The sequence below is a fragment of the Monopterus albus genome, unplaced genomic scaffold (assembly GCF_001952655.1).
Source record: "Monopterus albus unplaced genomic scaffold, M_albus_1.0 scaffold95.1, whole genome shotgun sequence".
Taxonomy (NCBI): domain Eukaryota; kingdom Metazoa; phylum Chordata; class Actinopteri; order Synbranchiformes; family Synbranchidae; genus Monopterus; species Monopterus albus.
This window is the reverse complement of record NW_018127975.1, coordinates 421,316-437,746: the sequence shown is the minus strand read 5'-3', so window position 1 is coordinate 437,746 and position 16,431 is coordinate 421,316. Positions and strand designations below refer to the sequence as shown.

The 16,431-nt window shown below is 40.6% G+C and overlaps 1 long non-coding RNA gene across 1 annotated transcript in view; it reads right to left on the bottom strand.

The window, feature by feature from the left end:
- Nucleotides 1-1,926: 1,926 nt before the first annotated feature.
- LOC109965086 (uncharacterized) overlaps nt 1,927-16,431 on the bottom strand; it is a 23,406-nt gene continuing 8,901 nt past the window's right edge. The window contains exons 2-3 of the long non-coding RNA XR_002275589.1: nt 4,309-4,419; nt 1,927-4,057 (exon numbers count right to left, since the gene is read on the bottom strand). This is a non-coding gene — a long non-coding RNA (uncharacterized LOC109965086). The remainder of the gene's footprint in view (nt 4,058-4,308; nt 4,420-16,431) is intronic.

The following is a 16,431-nucleotide window of genomic DNA, read 5'->3' as shown; positions in this document are numbered from 1 at the left end:
CAGGGGTGTCACTGCCTCTCAAATAAAAGATCCAACACTGTTTTAACTGTTAGGCCGGCGTGGTATCAGTAGCCTTATTAGTAGACAAACTGAGTTTTTATAAAATAGGGAGATGGAAATTCTGCATGAATTTCCTGTATTCTACTCGCACACACAGTTTTCTTGTTTCTTGCAGCTCTCACATTTACACAGCTGTAATCATGCTGTGATTATAAAGAGACCAAGGCAGGTTATTCTCTTCTTTCTCTTTCTCAGTTACAAATCGCACCATCATTTTGCTCAGCTGCTACTTCAGCACCACAGCAAAAGCAACAAGGTTACAAGAACATCATTTCCAGAAATGTACAGTATTGTGCAAACATTTTAGGCCATAAAAGTAAAGGGAGGATGATTTCAAAAATAATGCTACCACCACTGAAGGCATTTTTTATGACCCTGGCTATTTGTGCCTGTTGTCATGCTGCAAAATGACTTTACAACCGACAAATCCCCGATGGTGGTGATAGATAAAATCTAAAAGGCTAACGTGCCTAGAATGTTGATTTCATGCTATTCAGCATTCGGTGTTGGCATACAGAGAAACTAATTTGCTGAAGCCAATCATACTATATCTCCCATTCTGGCTGTAAGTGTTTTGTTTGCCGGTGGTTGAACTGTCGAGACCCGTTTATGTACATCGCTTATGTCTCTTACTCAGAATGAGCTGGGTCAGCATGGGCAGGGGATCAGTGACAGGACAGTTTCATCTACAGGGGCCTTTTACAGTGGTTTCATTCGAAACTCAATACCCGAGATGCTCATGTTCAACGCTGTTTAAATATTAAATGGGTCCGCTGTGGTGCAATTACTTGACTCTTGGACACCAGTTCATCTATCAGACCGGTGATGAACACACTGCAACCAGGTTTGTGCTCCGCCTCCTCACAGCAAAACCCACAAAGTTCTGCAATGATGAAACCTATTCACCTTCAACAAACCTCCACAGACTGAGGAGGAGCAACAAATGCTGAACCACTTTTATTACTTGCTCTGCAAATCAAGAAACTAAAGGAGTTTGTCCTAGTGTTGCTCACTGTCATGCATAAGGTCAAAATATGACTCTGGGATTAGGTCACAGTGAGGTAGATTAGACCAGTATTGAAGATATATATAGCAGGTCACCCTTTACAACTGTCTCCACAAAGCAAGACAAGGCACACAAGATCTACACAGTCACATGCACAAAGCAACAACAAACACTAACAGATGATTACCACACTCCCAGATCAACTCATTCAGACGACTGCTTTGTCATTGTGGGTGAATCTGAAGAAGCACTGATGCAGAACATGTCAGCGTATACCTAGATCCAAACAATGTCCTCTATAGGGTTTTAAAAATTATACTAGTCCTTCTCTCCTCTAAATTCCTCAAGAATAATATTTTCAACAATCCCCATACAGAGACTAAAACCAACAGCGAATTGCCTCTACTCACGGTTAACGTCTGTCAGTCTCCACCAGGATTAGCTTATTCATTTGTGCCCTAAACGTCTGTTGTTGTTCGCAAATGATTAAAAGTGCATCCGTGCAGCACACCACTGCACTGGGCGACACATTTCTTCATTACACAGCACTGGACCTGCATCATTTGTGATGTTTGCGATTTAAAAGGCATCTGGTATTATTACGATTTTCACTACACAGTTTCCACACTTGCATTATTTAACAATAATTATTAAGAGCAAATGAGGTTAGACTATGAATTTGTCATGTACACAAGTGGTATATTATGTTTCACAGTGCATCAACCATCAATCTAAACAGTGACAAAAGGTGCTAGTTCACCGTTAGCTGACCCTCAAAATTGCACCTAATTAAAAGGTCAGAGTTTGCAAAGCAAGGTAATGAAATTAATAAAAATATAATACTGCAGTAAAAAAAAAATCTGTGTATTTTGTGTGGAATGACAGTGTAATACTCTTAGTTTAATTATATATGGAACATAGAAACAGAAGAAAACAGGTCAGAGTGCTGCCACAGCACTGTCTTCTTAGCTCCACACTTGTCATGGCTTCTGTCAGAGCCTGCTACTGCGTTCTAGGAAAAGACCCCATCATTCAGTGGTGTAAGACGACACCTGACAGGCAACAATATCTCAGCACATGGTCAGAGGCTGCTCTCATACATTCATGCCAGTGAATTTGACGTTCACTGTTTCCTCATGGAAACCTGATGCTGCTGTTCTTCGGGCCCATGAAACCCAATCAGCTTAGTCCCAAAAGGTACCCGCCTGCTGCTTTACAAACAATGCTCCTGTCGCAGGGCTGTGGATGGAAACGTTGTCAGCAACAATTGTGCTTCCTGCTATAGACAAACTGTTCTTTTACATTCAGAAAACGTCAGTAGGCCTTTGGCCAGACAAATACAGCATGACTCAGGCCAGTGACCTCCCCAGGGGACCATTTACCAGCTTCTGCACTTAGATCCAGTGGCGCTGACCTTGGGCTTACTCCTCTGGCATGCTCCTTTTGCTCTTAATTTATTAAATTTGATGGTCAGTGACACTGCATAGATGTGTTGTCACGGATAGATTAGGCATTTTACAATATTGCTCTTATATAGAGACGCAAACTGGTAGACCTATACAGATCAATGTAAAAGTGTCTTGCCGTAATGACACTAAATGCCCAAGGACACTTTGACATGTGGCCTGCAGGCACCGAGATTCAAACCGGTTAGGAGACGGCCACTCTACCCACAGTCACCCCCAAGTTCAATTCTTAGAAACAGTGAGAGGAACTGCGAGCTGGGGAAGGACAGAAGAATCAGCAGTACAATCCTAAATCAGCCAGCTCACATCAAACCATCAGACATATCTCTCAGCCCAACAGCTGCTTTGAAGTGGGGAGGCTTAGGCAGCTTGTAAGTTTCATTTGCAGACCAAATGAGAAGAAATCAAAGTTTGGGTTGTCAGAAACACTGTTATTAATCTGATAAGACCATCCTAAGGGTGAATTCAATCCAAATGTGTTTCGCTTCTCGCAGCTTACATACAGTACAAACAAACAGGAAATTGATCCTGTCCGATGCCTTTATGCTTTATTAAGAACTGTTTAACCCTCATGTGCATAGTATTTGAATGTTTATGCTTTTGTTTGTTTCCCCCATAACAGGGGCTTTTGGGGTTCAAATATTTTTAAGACCTTTGTCAAAATGTCAAATCTCAGAACTGCACTCCACTCAGAACAGAGCCTCTGACAGCTCTTCATCTGTCTCTGACACTCCAAGGTGTGAGAATAGAAGGAGGTTAAAGGTCCAAAGCTCCAAAACAGGCCCAGATCTCATTTGGCATCTGTACTCAGCAGGTATGAGTTCTCTGTGTCATCAACGCCGTCTCCAAGGTAAGGTGGATAAAAGTCTATTTGCCGTTAAGAGCCTAATACAGTGGAAGATACCAAACAGATGTCTTTTTTCCACCTCACCTCTTCAGTGCAGGTCAGATGGAGTGTTTCCTTACACAACTTCCTCAGACCATGATGCACAATAACGCCTGGGTCACCGCTGAGCGCCTCACCACTTTAACGTGTTTGTAAATAGCAGCTCAATTCATTCTGTTTCAGTCAGTGCTACTCAGTCGCTGCCATGGTAGCTCGCTTGAAAAAAAGACTAGAAACAATGCAGTGATCTTGCTGACACCTCAATTAGTCACGTGATCAGTCTTCAGTCACTGGTCTGCAGGAGACCAGCCACAGTATATTCCCCACATCTGCCTAAGATGCTGGGAGCAGAGAAGTGAGTAGTAACTTCGAAGCAGAGGAGAGAGGAGCAGAGGATGGTTTCAGTGTTGAATAGCACTTGGGTGAAGTGAAGGAAGGGACATTTCTTTTTGTTGTCATGGTAACAGGCACTGTGGTCCATAGCAAAAACATATCCTTAGCATAGATGCTTGATCAGGATCCAGGATCCTCACAGCACAGCTTCCCTCCACAGCTTTGAACGTGGGAACACTGATTATGTTGCAAATTTTTAATGAACCATGATGCGCCGAATCACATGAAATGTACAGATCAGCCAAGCTGAAAAGAAAGAGAGAGAGTATTCATTTGTAAAACCTGACTACAGTACTATCAGGGAGGTGAGTCACTGAATTATTGAATGTGTTTCATTTCATGTTGTGTGGTATTTTAATGCAACCATGTGTAAAGGTGAGAGGGAAAAAATGTCAACAGTAACATTTACTGTAAAAGTGATACTGAATCATGTAAGAGGCAGATTTTCAATAATACAGCAATGTAACCTAAAAGATACAATAATAAAAAAAACTCACATGCGCTCTCTCCTCATGTACTTTAAACAATGACCGTGAAGTGTAGGATCTGGGCACTTCTGCAGAGTCAACATGTAGGTTAATGTCTGCAGGGCTGGTTGACTGATATTCCTACAGGACAAATAGCAGCAGGATCAAAACCTTCATTCTGTTTATTCATGCTTGCTGCCATGTAACACTCTGAGGATAATATGGAGGGACTAAAGTAAGCAAACACTGGAGGAATTTACATTGTATACATTGTGTTAAAATTCGACCACTAGAAAATATCTAAAATACACCAACGAGCATGTTAGTGATTACTACACTGAGGCAGTTTGTAAATGTGAAGGCATACTCTTTTAAAGTTATTTTGACTACACTTTTATTTTCTATATCAGTCACCTTGTGAAGTTAATGAAGATGCCAATCAATGGTCTTAAAGTTGGAAAGACAACTTGCACTATTAGGTACTTTGTCCTTGTTCTGGAAAGTTGGTGGAAATTGATCTTTACTAGGTATACACTGATCAGCCATAACATTATGACCACTGACAGGTGAAGAGAATAACATTGATTATTTCGTTACAGTGGCATCTGTTCGTGTGGGGGGGTATAGTATGCAACAAGTGAACTTTCAGTCCTCAAAGTTTGTGTTGGAAGCAGAAAAAACAGAGAAGCATCAGGATCTGAGTGACTTTGACAAGGGTCAAACTGTGATGTCTGACGACTGGGTCAGAGCATCTAACAGACTGCAGGTCTTGGTGGGTGTTGTTGGTCTGCAGTGGTTAGTACCTACCAACAGTGTCTAAGGAAGGACAGGCAGTGAACACAACAGGGTTATGGACACCCAGGGCTCACTGATGATGTTAATCTGCTGTATATTACATTTTTAATTCTATTTGTACTAAGATTAAAATTAGTTTGAATCTTTGTTAAAATGGTTGAAAATGAGAAATACTGGACATTGGTCTCTATAAAGAGAAAGAATCAGGGGTTGTAGTGCTGATGTCACATTTAGAGGGGAGGCTGTTGTCTAAACAATCATCTCTAACTTGTCCTCACAACTACAGCTTTCACTAAGTTTTTCACTGAATGATATTTGAGCTCTTCCTGACAGTCGAATTATGGAAGCAAACAGATTCACAGAAGATGCACAGTGAACTACAGAGTGACACGAGTGCCAACCAACAGCCACACTGGCTCCTGTGTACACGGTGCTAGGCAGGTTGTCATAATGTTATGGCTGATCATTGTACATTACCAAGTGTAACACTTTATTTTTCAGTAATGCTTTAAACAAAGCTATCCTATGCTTTAATGATTATGACTTCAAACACATCTTTTGCTGCAAGGTTTGCCATGGCAGGATAGATATTTTATTTTATCTTTGTTGAATTAAAAATATCTATTTTTTCAATTTAAATGAAACAAATAGTAAATTATACTGTAGTAAGGGCAACACACTGGATCCATAGCTTTACATCACAGTACAACAGTCTGTCTTTATGTCTGAGCCCTGAGACATGGTTTACCAAGCCTCTTCTCAATATCAGTGACAAACCTCCTAAGCAGCAAAGTCTCAAAGTCTAGAGCAGGAACTGGAAAATAACCTGATAACTGACAGAATTTGGATTAAGTTTAGATTAGGGTGGGGATTAAATCGTGGCATTAGGAAGAGAAAGGGGTTTAGGTTCTAAGGAGTGAAGTTGTTAGTGCAGATTGTCAAGTGTAGTAAGACAAATGTGCATATTTGTGTAGACTACAGTATGTGTTTGTTTTATGGAGAAAGAAGAGACAGCATATCAAACAACATGAGAGCTGCCTTGTTTAAGATCTTGTGTCAGAACTCACACCTTTTAAATCTGACAATTTCCATACTTCACTGCGAATGAAGCGAACCCGGAGAAAGATTCCTGCACTTTTTTCCTTCAAAGTACACAAGAGAAAAACACACCCGGAGTCTTCTCTGCCTCATTCACACACACAAGAAAGTGACTGAAGACTGCAGATGTACAGTAGTATGTTCCTGCCATTCACTCTTGACGGTACACAGTAATCCCCTGTACAACCACAGCTGCAGTCTGCTTTGATCGTCTGTGCACATTTGAGCAAAAAGCCACACGTCTCTCTTTCCTTCAAGAAAACAACTAAACTTAGCATGACCTTTTTAAAATCTTGTTTTTTAGGCAGAAAAAAAAATCTAATGGTTGGCAGGGAAACAAAAGCCTTCCTCCCTTTGTGAATATCACACAGTTTGCGCCTGGGAGCTCAGGCTTTGCATAAAATGAGCATTAATAAATTTAGCAGCTCTTACATAACTCACACTCAGTTTGAATCTTTCTGATGAGGCAGAAAAATACATTTATTTCATTTCAACTTTCCCCTGTTGATGAATTCTTTTTTTTATAGTAAAGCCACAAACATGCAGCACTTGCCAAGGAGCGGGCACAGGGAGTCACTAAGCCAGTGACTGCCTCGCTGTGAAGGAAATGTTACTGAAATGCTGGTCAGACGTTCCATCCCCTTCCTCAACATGCAGCCTCCACATCCACAAACCCCAGAGAAGAGTCAGTCCATTTTGGTGTTGCCTGCATTAACCCTTCGCTGTGGCTTTCTGGCAGGGATTTCTGGGGGAAAGCAATGAAGTGCACATTGTTAATATTCAACAAAAAACTGTATCCAAAGAATAGTTTTGTTAAAAATAGCTCTAAGAGTAGAAAGAATAAACCCTGTCAATTGTGCAGGACGTGTTCTCTTCACTGCATCTAGAAGCAAGAAACACTCAGACGCATTGAGGCATGATGGCAAGAGTGTGATAGCTGAGGAGAAGCCACTCCCCTTCACTTTGGATGGACAATCCTGTATCACTTTGAATAGCACTGTGGACAGTCACTGACCAACATACTGTATTAATTCAATCGAGATACGAAGCATTTCGGTCACACACACACTCCTGACTTGGCTTCTGTGTTCGGTGGAAAGGGCAGATGGGTAAATAAACCGCAGCGGCCAAGTGAATGTCAATTCTTCTCATCACCAGGAAGTAATTACCTCTCTCTAGACTGTTGCTTAGCTGCTTGTCTGCTCCACAGAAACACTCAGAGCCACGAAGGGAGACCATACTGAGGGGCTGCACGCAATCTCTTCCAATTCTCCTCCGGCAAAATGACCAGCCAGCCATGCCAAATGTGGATCAGGAGCAAGAGAGAGAGATGAGCATAACACAGGCAAAAGGAATTCTGGGTAATACAATGCCAGTGATCAGCATTTAGATACTCCTCTGTCCATTTTGTTCAGCATGAGCAGACACTGTGCCGGTTGTAAGCCCACTGAGCATTATGTGGAAAAGACCCGTTTCTCCACTGCAATTTCTGATGACATAACAAACACCAACAGAGCAGAGCAACAGCAGAGTGAAGCAACAAAAACCTGTTATTCTTGCTGCAAAGAAAACCTTGTCAGGGTTTAAGTGTCTCTGTATTTTTGTCCTCCCCAGCTTCATACATGAGATGATCAGGATATTAGATAAAAACTGTATCCAAAGAATAGTTTTGTTAAAAATAGCTCTAAGAGTAGAAAGAATAAACCCTGTCAATTGTGCAGGACGTGTTCTCTTCACTGCATCTAGAAGCAAGAAACACTCAGACGCATTGAGGCATGATGGCAAGAGTGTGATAGCTGAGGAGAAGCCACTCCCCTTCACTTTGGATGGACAATCCTGTATCACTTTGAATAGCACTGTGGACAGTCACTGACCAACATACTGTATTAATTCAATCGAGATACGAAGCATTTCGGTCACACACACACTCCTGACTTGGCTTCTGTGTTCGGTGGAAAGGGCAGATGGGTAAATAAACCGCAGCGGCCAAGTGAATGTCAATTCTTCTCATCACCAGGAAGTAATTACCTCTCTCTAGACTGTTGCTTAGCTGCTTGTCTGCTCCACAGAAACACTCAGAGCCACGAAGGGAGACCATACTGAGGGGCTGCACGCAATCTCTTCCAATTCTCCTCCGGCAAAATGACCAGCCAGCCATGCCAAATGTGGATCAGGAGCAAGAGAGAGAGATGAGCATAACACAGGCAAAAGGAATTCTGGGTAATACAATGCCAGTGATCAGCATTTAGATACTCCTCTGTCCATTTTGTTCAGCATGAGCAGACACTGTGCCGGTTGTAAGCCCACTGAGCATTATGTGGAAAAGACCCGTTTCTCCACTGCAATTTCTGATGACATAACAAACACCAACAGAGCAGAGCAACAGCAGAGTGAAGCAACAAAAACCTGTTATTCTTGCTGCAAAGAAAACCTTGTCAGGGTTTAAGTGTCTCTGTATTTTTGTCCTCCCCAGCTTCATACATGAGATGATCAGGATATTAGATATACCTCTGAATATGATGTAGTCCAGTACAACACCACCTTTAACTATGAGCTCAATAATAAACATATAATTTAATTGATACATTTATGACAATTTCACCAAAAACTGAAACATTTGAGCCTCATAAACACAGATGTTAAGGCAGAAGTGTTGCATTGAACTGCATACAATTAAACAGGTGTGCCTAATAATGTGGCCAGTGAATGTATAGTTAAGAGGTGGGCATTAGCTAGGTTTCCATCACATTTTAACCTAAAATAGACAAAAAATGCAAAGAAAACCAAATTAATTCATATTTGAATTAACTATCATTAGAAAACTATTTCTCCTCCTTACATTTCTTCACAAGGTGTAAAGTTGGGGTAGTTGACAACGGTTCTCTTACGGAGCGCCTGCATTAACATTACCAGAGTTCCCATATTAGGATTTTAGAGATTATAATTTAATAATGGCATTGTGCAATACTGTGACATATTCACAAAAATAAAGTCTGATTACATTAATATTCATTCATTTCCAAGCCCTAAAATTGGGATGCTGTTTATTACAAGATGGACAAACAAAATAATTTCAGATGGAAATAAAGGAATTAGTGTTTATTTTAATGGATTACACAAATATGCACACAATGGAGTTACTGAAAAGGTGGCATGTCTCTTTCGTTTTCACCCACAAAAATCTAACGTCAGCTGAACTGATCAGAAGAAAAAACAATGAAGGCAGCAGGTGCACCTAGAGTTACAGGAACCTGTTTGGCTATAAGGTCTAGTATCCTTAACACAAACTGCAGTATTAATACACTCACAAATCCCCGTGTGCCAGATAAACTTGGTTCCATGCCATAAAGCAGTGACTGACAGGCAGCCACTCCAGCTTTCTTCTTCTCAATGAAATGTGAAGGACAAGGTACAGTATGTCAAACTGAGGCAGATGGGAAGCGCAGTCCCTAAAGCCCACTTTACTAATTAAGGTCTAATGATAGGTTATGTTAAAATCTCCCTCCAAGCTATTTTTCACCACATGCTTGGCTACATAAAATACATGACCTCTGGCTTCCACAGATGCCATTTCCAAACGACTCAGGGTGGCCTTTTGCTCTCGGCTCACTCCTTGCATGTAAACGACAAGGTAAATTCAAATGAACCCTTGGTATTAATACTACACTGTGGATACATTAATAACTTCCCATTCGCACTTACTGCAATACAGTTTTCTCCTTATGCTTGCAAATGTAAACTGTCAACAGTTAGCTATTTAATATTGTCAGTGGAGCGCCCCTTTGTAAAACCGAGTTTTCTTTATCCTCACCTAGCCTAGAGCTTTTGTATGCATTTTATAGTCAACATTTGTTCTATAAATTGTTCCAAAGCACTACCAGGATCCAAGAAATTAGAAGATCATTAACGGTATTAGGACGACACCCCAAAATAACTGCTTCGCTGTAAACATTTGCTAGAATTGGCACTAATATATCTCTATCATTTGTATAATATTCCGACTTGTGAATCTGTCTCCTGTGCCTGTTCAGAAAAAGGCCTGGAATGGTCAGTCTTAAAAAAAAAAAAAAAAGAATGCTTTGTTTGCTTTCAACTCTGTAAAAATCATTTCTAACATTTCAGTTGTAATCTCTGCTGACTGTCAGTGGAAGTCAAATGTTTGTACCACCAGCCTCAACCAAAAACTTTGCTCTGACTCCTTCAAACCTGTCCCAGAATATGCAAGTGATACTTCACTACATTTATATAGGAGCAACTCAGGAGCTTTGAAGGACATCTGTAATGACTGCAAATAAACCCGTTGTTAGAAATCACTTCAACAATCTGACAGAACAGCTGAATACAGTACATTTGCACATTTCCATACTCAGCAAGTTCTTTAGTCTTTACAAATTACTTTTCCTTTAACTTTATTTGCTCATTGTTATATCCTAGCTGTATTCAAGTATGCCGTTTTGTTTTTCCTGTTAAAATCCATTACTTTGCTGAAGCAGTGAGTTTCTCCAAAAGCATCAATAAAGTTTCATCTGATCTTAAATTTTATGAATCTGAGCACAAGGGCAAAACCCTCAGTAGTATAAAAGAACCAGTGACTGTGAAGTTGGGAAAAGGGAAGTGTTAGAAACACTCTGGTAGAGAGGTGAGCGAGTAAAAAGTGAGCACGGTATAAATAGGAAGAAACTAATCAGGTGCAGCTGGTGGTGATTCAGGGGACGTGAAGCAGGTGTGTCAGATAAAGAAATCAGGGGTAAGGGAGATAAAATAGAGGGAGAAAAGTGAGAGAGGCAGGTGCAGCCAGGCAAACCTGACAGGAAGTGACCAGATGAAACACGCCAACATTATGCCCTACACTATATGTTTGTATACAAATTATTTGTACACACCAAAGACATGTGACAAATCTGTTATGGTTTGCTCATACACAGGAAAGTGAGTGAGCAAAAGAGAGGCGGACCCAGATAGCCGACTTCAGTGCAAGCAGTGATTTATTATGTACAGTGCAGTGAATGGCAAAAACAGGCAGGCGTAGATGAACTGAATAAACCGGGTGTCGATCAGCAGCAGATTACAGTTCAGGGATGAGGTAATGGAGTGAAGCCGAGCTGCGTCGCTGGGGTCACTCCTGGGCTGGTCGGTAGAAAACGGAGGTGGCTGAGGAGACAGAAATCAGGAGTTTGTACAGATAATTACTGGCGACTGTGCATCGACCTGTCAGGTGGAGACTGGAAGGGTTGAATGGAACCAAGGTCCGGAGGTAGCAGTCCGTGGAGGAAGAAGACAGCATGGGGTGAGCGTTGCGACAGGGAGTCCAATACTAGTAACAATAAACAAGGAGAATAGAGTATAGATTAAGGTAAAACAACAATGCAAAAGAGAGGGCCTGGGAACGAGAACGAACTGGCAACAGAGTGGTAGGTGAGCCGGGTATATGTAAGGGGCAAAACTAATGGAGTGCAGCTGGTGACAATCAAGGGGTATGGAGCAGGTGTGCAAGGTGGTGTAATCATGGGCTGGAAAAGAGAAACAAAGTGAGGGAGGTGAGAGAGGCAGGCACAGCCGGGCAAACCTGACAAAATCAGAGGAACAATATGAATAAATTAGTGGAGAAACATACAACTTGCAGATGCTGATATGGTCTGGGTCACTAAATGGTTTGATGAGTATAAACACAATATGAATCATGTGCTATGGACTTCACAGTCACCAGATCTCAACCCAGTTGAACACCTATGGGAGATTCTGGACCGACATGTGAATGTGTCTCCTCCACCACCACCATCATCAAAACACCACGAGGGAATAGCTTTTGGAAGAATAGTGTTCATCCGTCCAGTAGAGTCCAGAGACTTGAGACACCTAATGTTGGTTTTTCCCTTTAATATGAAAGGCTGCACTGGTGCAGGTTTTGTTTTTCCTCACTCTATGAGAACATTCACATTGGATATATATGGAAAATATTCACCACCAACAACTTTCCCTAAATATCCATGCAAGGGGAGTCAATGTTAGATACTGTAATTAAAATTGTTCCAGTCTTTCTTAAATATTGAAAAAAAAAACAATAAAATGAGATGGAACAAAAACAATACACATTTTTAATGGACCTTTACAGTCTGGGTCTTATATTTTAGTTCTGGTCATCAGTCTTGTCTCTTATGACAGCAATTTACTTAACAATTTGGCTGTAGATGCAGTATCATAGCAAGAAGAGTCCAGCAGGGAAGCAACCAAACTAGTCACCTGACAAGTTAGTTAAACCACTTGGAATTGAAAGTGAGTGCACCTGCAATGTCTGTAGGGCTGTACCTGACTAAGAATTTTGTCAGTCAATAGGCAATGTTTTTCTTCTGAGAAATCTTATAGCCTAGTTTACCAACAAATTTGAGCTCCTCTCATCAGTTAACAACCAGTGCATGTTACGCTTGATGTGTGCCAGCTTGCACAGCTAGAGAATATAAGGATATCCTGTCCTTTTATCCTCATTGTGGGCAGCAGTTTGCTAAGAGTTCCCACTGGACCTTGATGCATCCATGCATTGTACAGTGCCACTGTTTAATTGGGAATTCCTCCTCAACCACAAGGGGAAGCATTGAGCAAACTGCTGCTTGACACACTAAAATGAGGAGCAGAAGTTAAACTACTAGGCTTGGGCTGGTTTGTATTGTAATGCACAATGGCTGACCAAAAAAAAATTAAATATGATAAAATAAAACAAAAGGTTAGACTAGAAGAGTATCAGTTGACTGACAAGTCTCAATACCAGCTCTGTAGTTCAGTTGCACATCAGAAAATAATATTGTACAGTCAGAAGAACAAAAGATACTTTGTTCTGTTGTGAATGAAAACAGCAAAAACTAATATACTATATCAGGTTTGGCACCAAAAGAGAAGTCATGTTATTACCAAAATAAAGGTGTGGCCATTTTAGGACATCACAGACTCAGGCCTACACTGGCAGATTAGTCTCAACTTTCAGACTAAGCAATACAGTACTTCCTCATACAAATGTCTGCTGTGCTTTGAGCTGAATGTTCACCTTAGCAATGTGACCATGATATTACAACAATACCTTCTGGGATGAGCATGAGACAGACAATGTTTTCCTCCAGGCGTTCCTGACATATCACAAGAAGGGGACGGATGGACGTACAGATGGACAACCCAAAAACATAATGGCTCCTATTGCTGGCACGAAGGCATAAAAATGGTGACAAACACAAAGCCGTTCCATTATGCTGCAAAGGAGGGAAAAGAATAAAAGGTTCAACTATAATTAAAAAAAAACAAAACAAAGAAACATGATATTATGTATTACTGTCCTTTGTCATCCAATTTTTAAACTAACACTCAAAATAAACTAATACATTTAGACAAAGAAAAAACAATGTGCCCTATAGCCTGTAATGTACTACCACTGATTTAATGCTAAATGATTTAAATGTGGACCAATAGCAAGCTAGCTGTTTAAAGCCAGAGTTCTTTTTGCATTAACTATATATAAACTGCAGAGGAATCCATGATGTCCTGATTGCTATTGTGCAGGCTTGTCATTCCTCTGCTGACAGTTAATTTTATCACTGATGAATAGAGTTCACAAAGGCCAGTGAGATAAAACACTAATCGAGGGGTGCCAACCAAACCAAGTTGGCACAAGGCAAAAGTTTTGGGAAGCGCTTCCAGCTGCCTTCTGTTCACTGCTACTGATCATCAGAGGAGACAGACTGGCAGGATGTAGTGATGGTGTGCGGGTCCAGTTCCCCAGACGGTCTTTGCCAAAGAATTAATGTCTCTGCTGCTTTATGCATGGACCATCTAATGAGTTCTGAACTGATTCTGGTTTGAGGCATTGTATGTGTTTAGAGCTTCAGCTTCTTCCTTTGTTTTAAATGGACTGGTATCATATGATGCATTTAGCCACACAAGGGGTGAAATGCACTTATTTGAAATGAGCAATATGATAAGCAATGACGTTTTGAAGACAAGGAAAAGAGCTTCAAGTCCTTTGTGTGATGTCCTGAGGACCGCACCCTGCAGGTTTTTCTTAGGAACTGGAAAATACAATAAATGATAAACAATAAATAAATATGGTATGTGCCACAGAGTTACACGATCCACACCGTCTAAACAGTACATCGTGAAAAAATGCCTCACGATGTAGCTTTGTTTTAGCATGTAATTGCGTGTAATGGAAATTTGCAATGAGGTTTTTGGACTTCTCAATCCAGGGTTGGGATTTTAGCATTTTATCCAATCTGAATCCAGTGAGCAATCTGCTTATTATCTATGCAAATCCTTTCAGTCCTCTTAGTGAGCCCGTTTATCTTATTAAAGTTACTAAAACTATGGCATAGTTCTAACTAACAGTCAGACTCCAGCCAGACATCTAAAGTCATGCATTGTACAAAACTGACCAGTTCTAAGTAGGACTAATTTGCCGTGATCATGGCTGACCAAGCTACCACATCAAACCCCTCCACTCCCTTCATTTCAGCAAAAAAGTGTTGCCTTCCAGAAGAATTTCACTAGGAAAATTCACAAGAGTATAACAACACAAAAAATATCTCTGCTTAATGCCGAACCCGTAGCAGAGCAGAGATGCTGTGACTCTTTAATGTGGCAGGGCTCATTACTTCTCTTAGCTCAGTCAGGCTCAGGATAGTTTCCAAAGACAAACAAAAATGATGTACTCACTGCAAATGTACTAATACCAAAATTATGAGCCTTGTTTTCTGCGTTGTGGTATTTGTCTCCAGTAGTGTAAAAAGGTTTAATATAGAGAAAAATATGAGGTTAAAGCCACTGCCTCAAAGGACAAAAATGGCAAATTGTCTTTAACTGTAGGGAGTCAACTGGATCTGCCAAATTTCATTTTGGATTTTAAATGACATTTGATGCATTAATAGATAACTGATGCACTACAGAGGTTAAAAATCAGCAAAGAGGTAATGAAGATGTTGGAGGGCAACAGGCAGACTGAAGTCCACTGCATGGAGCGACATGAGCTCACAGTGCTTGGTGATGCCTAGCACTCGGAGCAAAGACGTAACATGATGCAGCACAAACAACTGAGGCGGCAAAAAACATAGGGAATATTATTTGTGCATAAAAAGCTGTGTGGTTAAAATTGTTTTGGGTTAGTAGAGTATACATTTTAATTTTCTGCTACTTTATATTTTTCTGTCTTATAATACTGGGTCACATTCAAACCAAGGAAAGGTAAATGGAGCAAGGACGTCCAGTGCACCTGAGACCACATGATTTTTTGGAAACAGCTACATCAAGCTTCTTTACAGGAACTACAGAGATTCACAGTATTACACCGGAGGATATAAGATTCCAAGGTACAGTATTTGGTATTTATCTTGTTTACTGTATCATCAACATTACAATCCATGGTAGCTTCTTCATTGCACATACAGTTTCCCAAACATCCTGGTTGCAGAAAACACAAAGATTCATAGTGCTGTAGGGATACAGCATTTTTCAGCTGAAGTACATGCTGAAAATTGGAGTGTGTGACATAAGATCACTCATACCTTCTTCTGCATGTAAACAACCTCCTCTAGCCAGTGCAATACAAGCAGATTTTGCAATTCTGCCATAAAGCCGCTCAGTAAACTTCCTGACTGAGTTGTACACCTCACAAACCTTTGTGTACTCAGGTTAGGCTGAAGATGAAAAAAAGATGAGCCATCAGCTGTAACAGCCCTGGTTGATTTGGATGTGGATCAACCCTTGTTTGTTCTTAAAACACAAGGTTAATACAGTACAACTTGCTTGAAGCTGAATTCGGTAAATCATAAACTGCTGATTCGGCAATCACATCCTTTAGCAAGGGCATTCAGGGGTATTTCTTTTCTGTAGAGAGACATTTCTTTTTTGTAGAAGGGGCTGCTGGACCCTCAGCGGTGTAAAACATGCAGGTATATTGATATCTGCGATGGCAGATGAGTTTTGGAACTAACAACAACAAGCATGACCCATGGACAAAAATGATTTGTTACAGAAGTTAATAGTTTTTGAGGGACTGGATCTGGAACTGAACACATATGGAGACACTGAAATTCATTATCATGAACCTGACGATGGCTTTGACCCTGAAAAAAACTTTTTCAAGAACTCTGAAAATAACTGCAAGTATTACACGGATGAGCAGTTTAACAGCAATGTCAAGACTGAAAACAAATTATCACTAATTCACTTTAATAGCAGAAGTCTATACGCAAACTTTCAGAGTATAAAACATTATCTTAGTAGTCT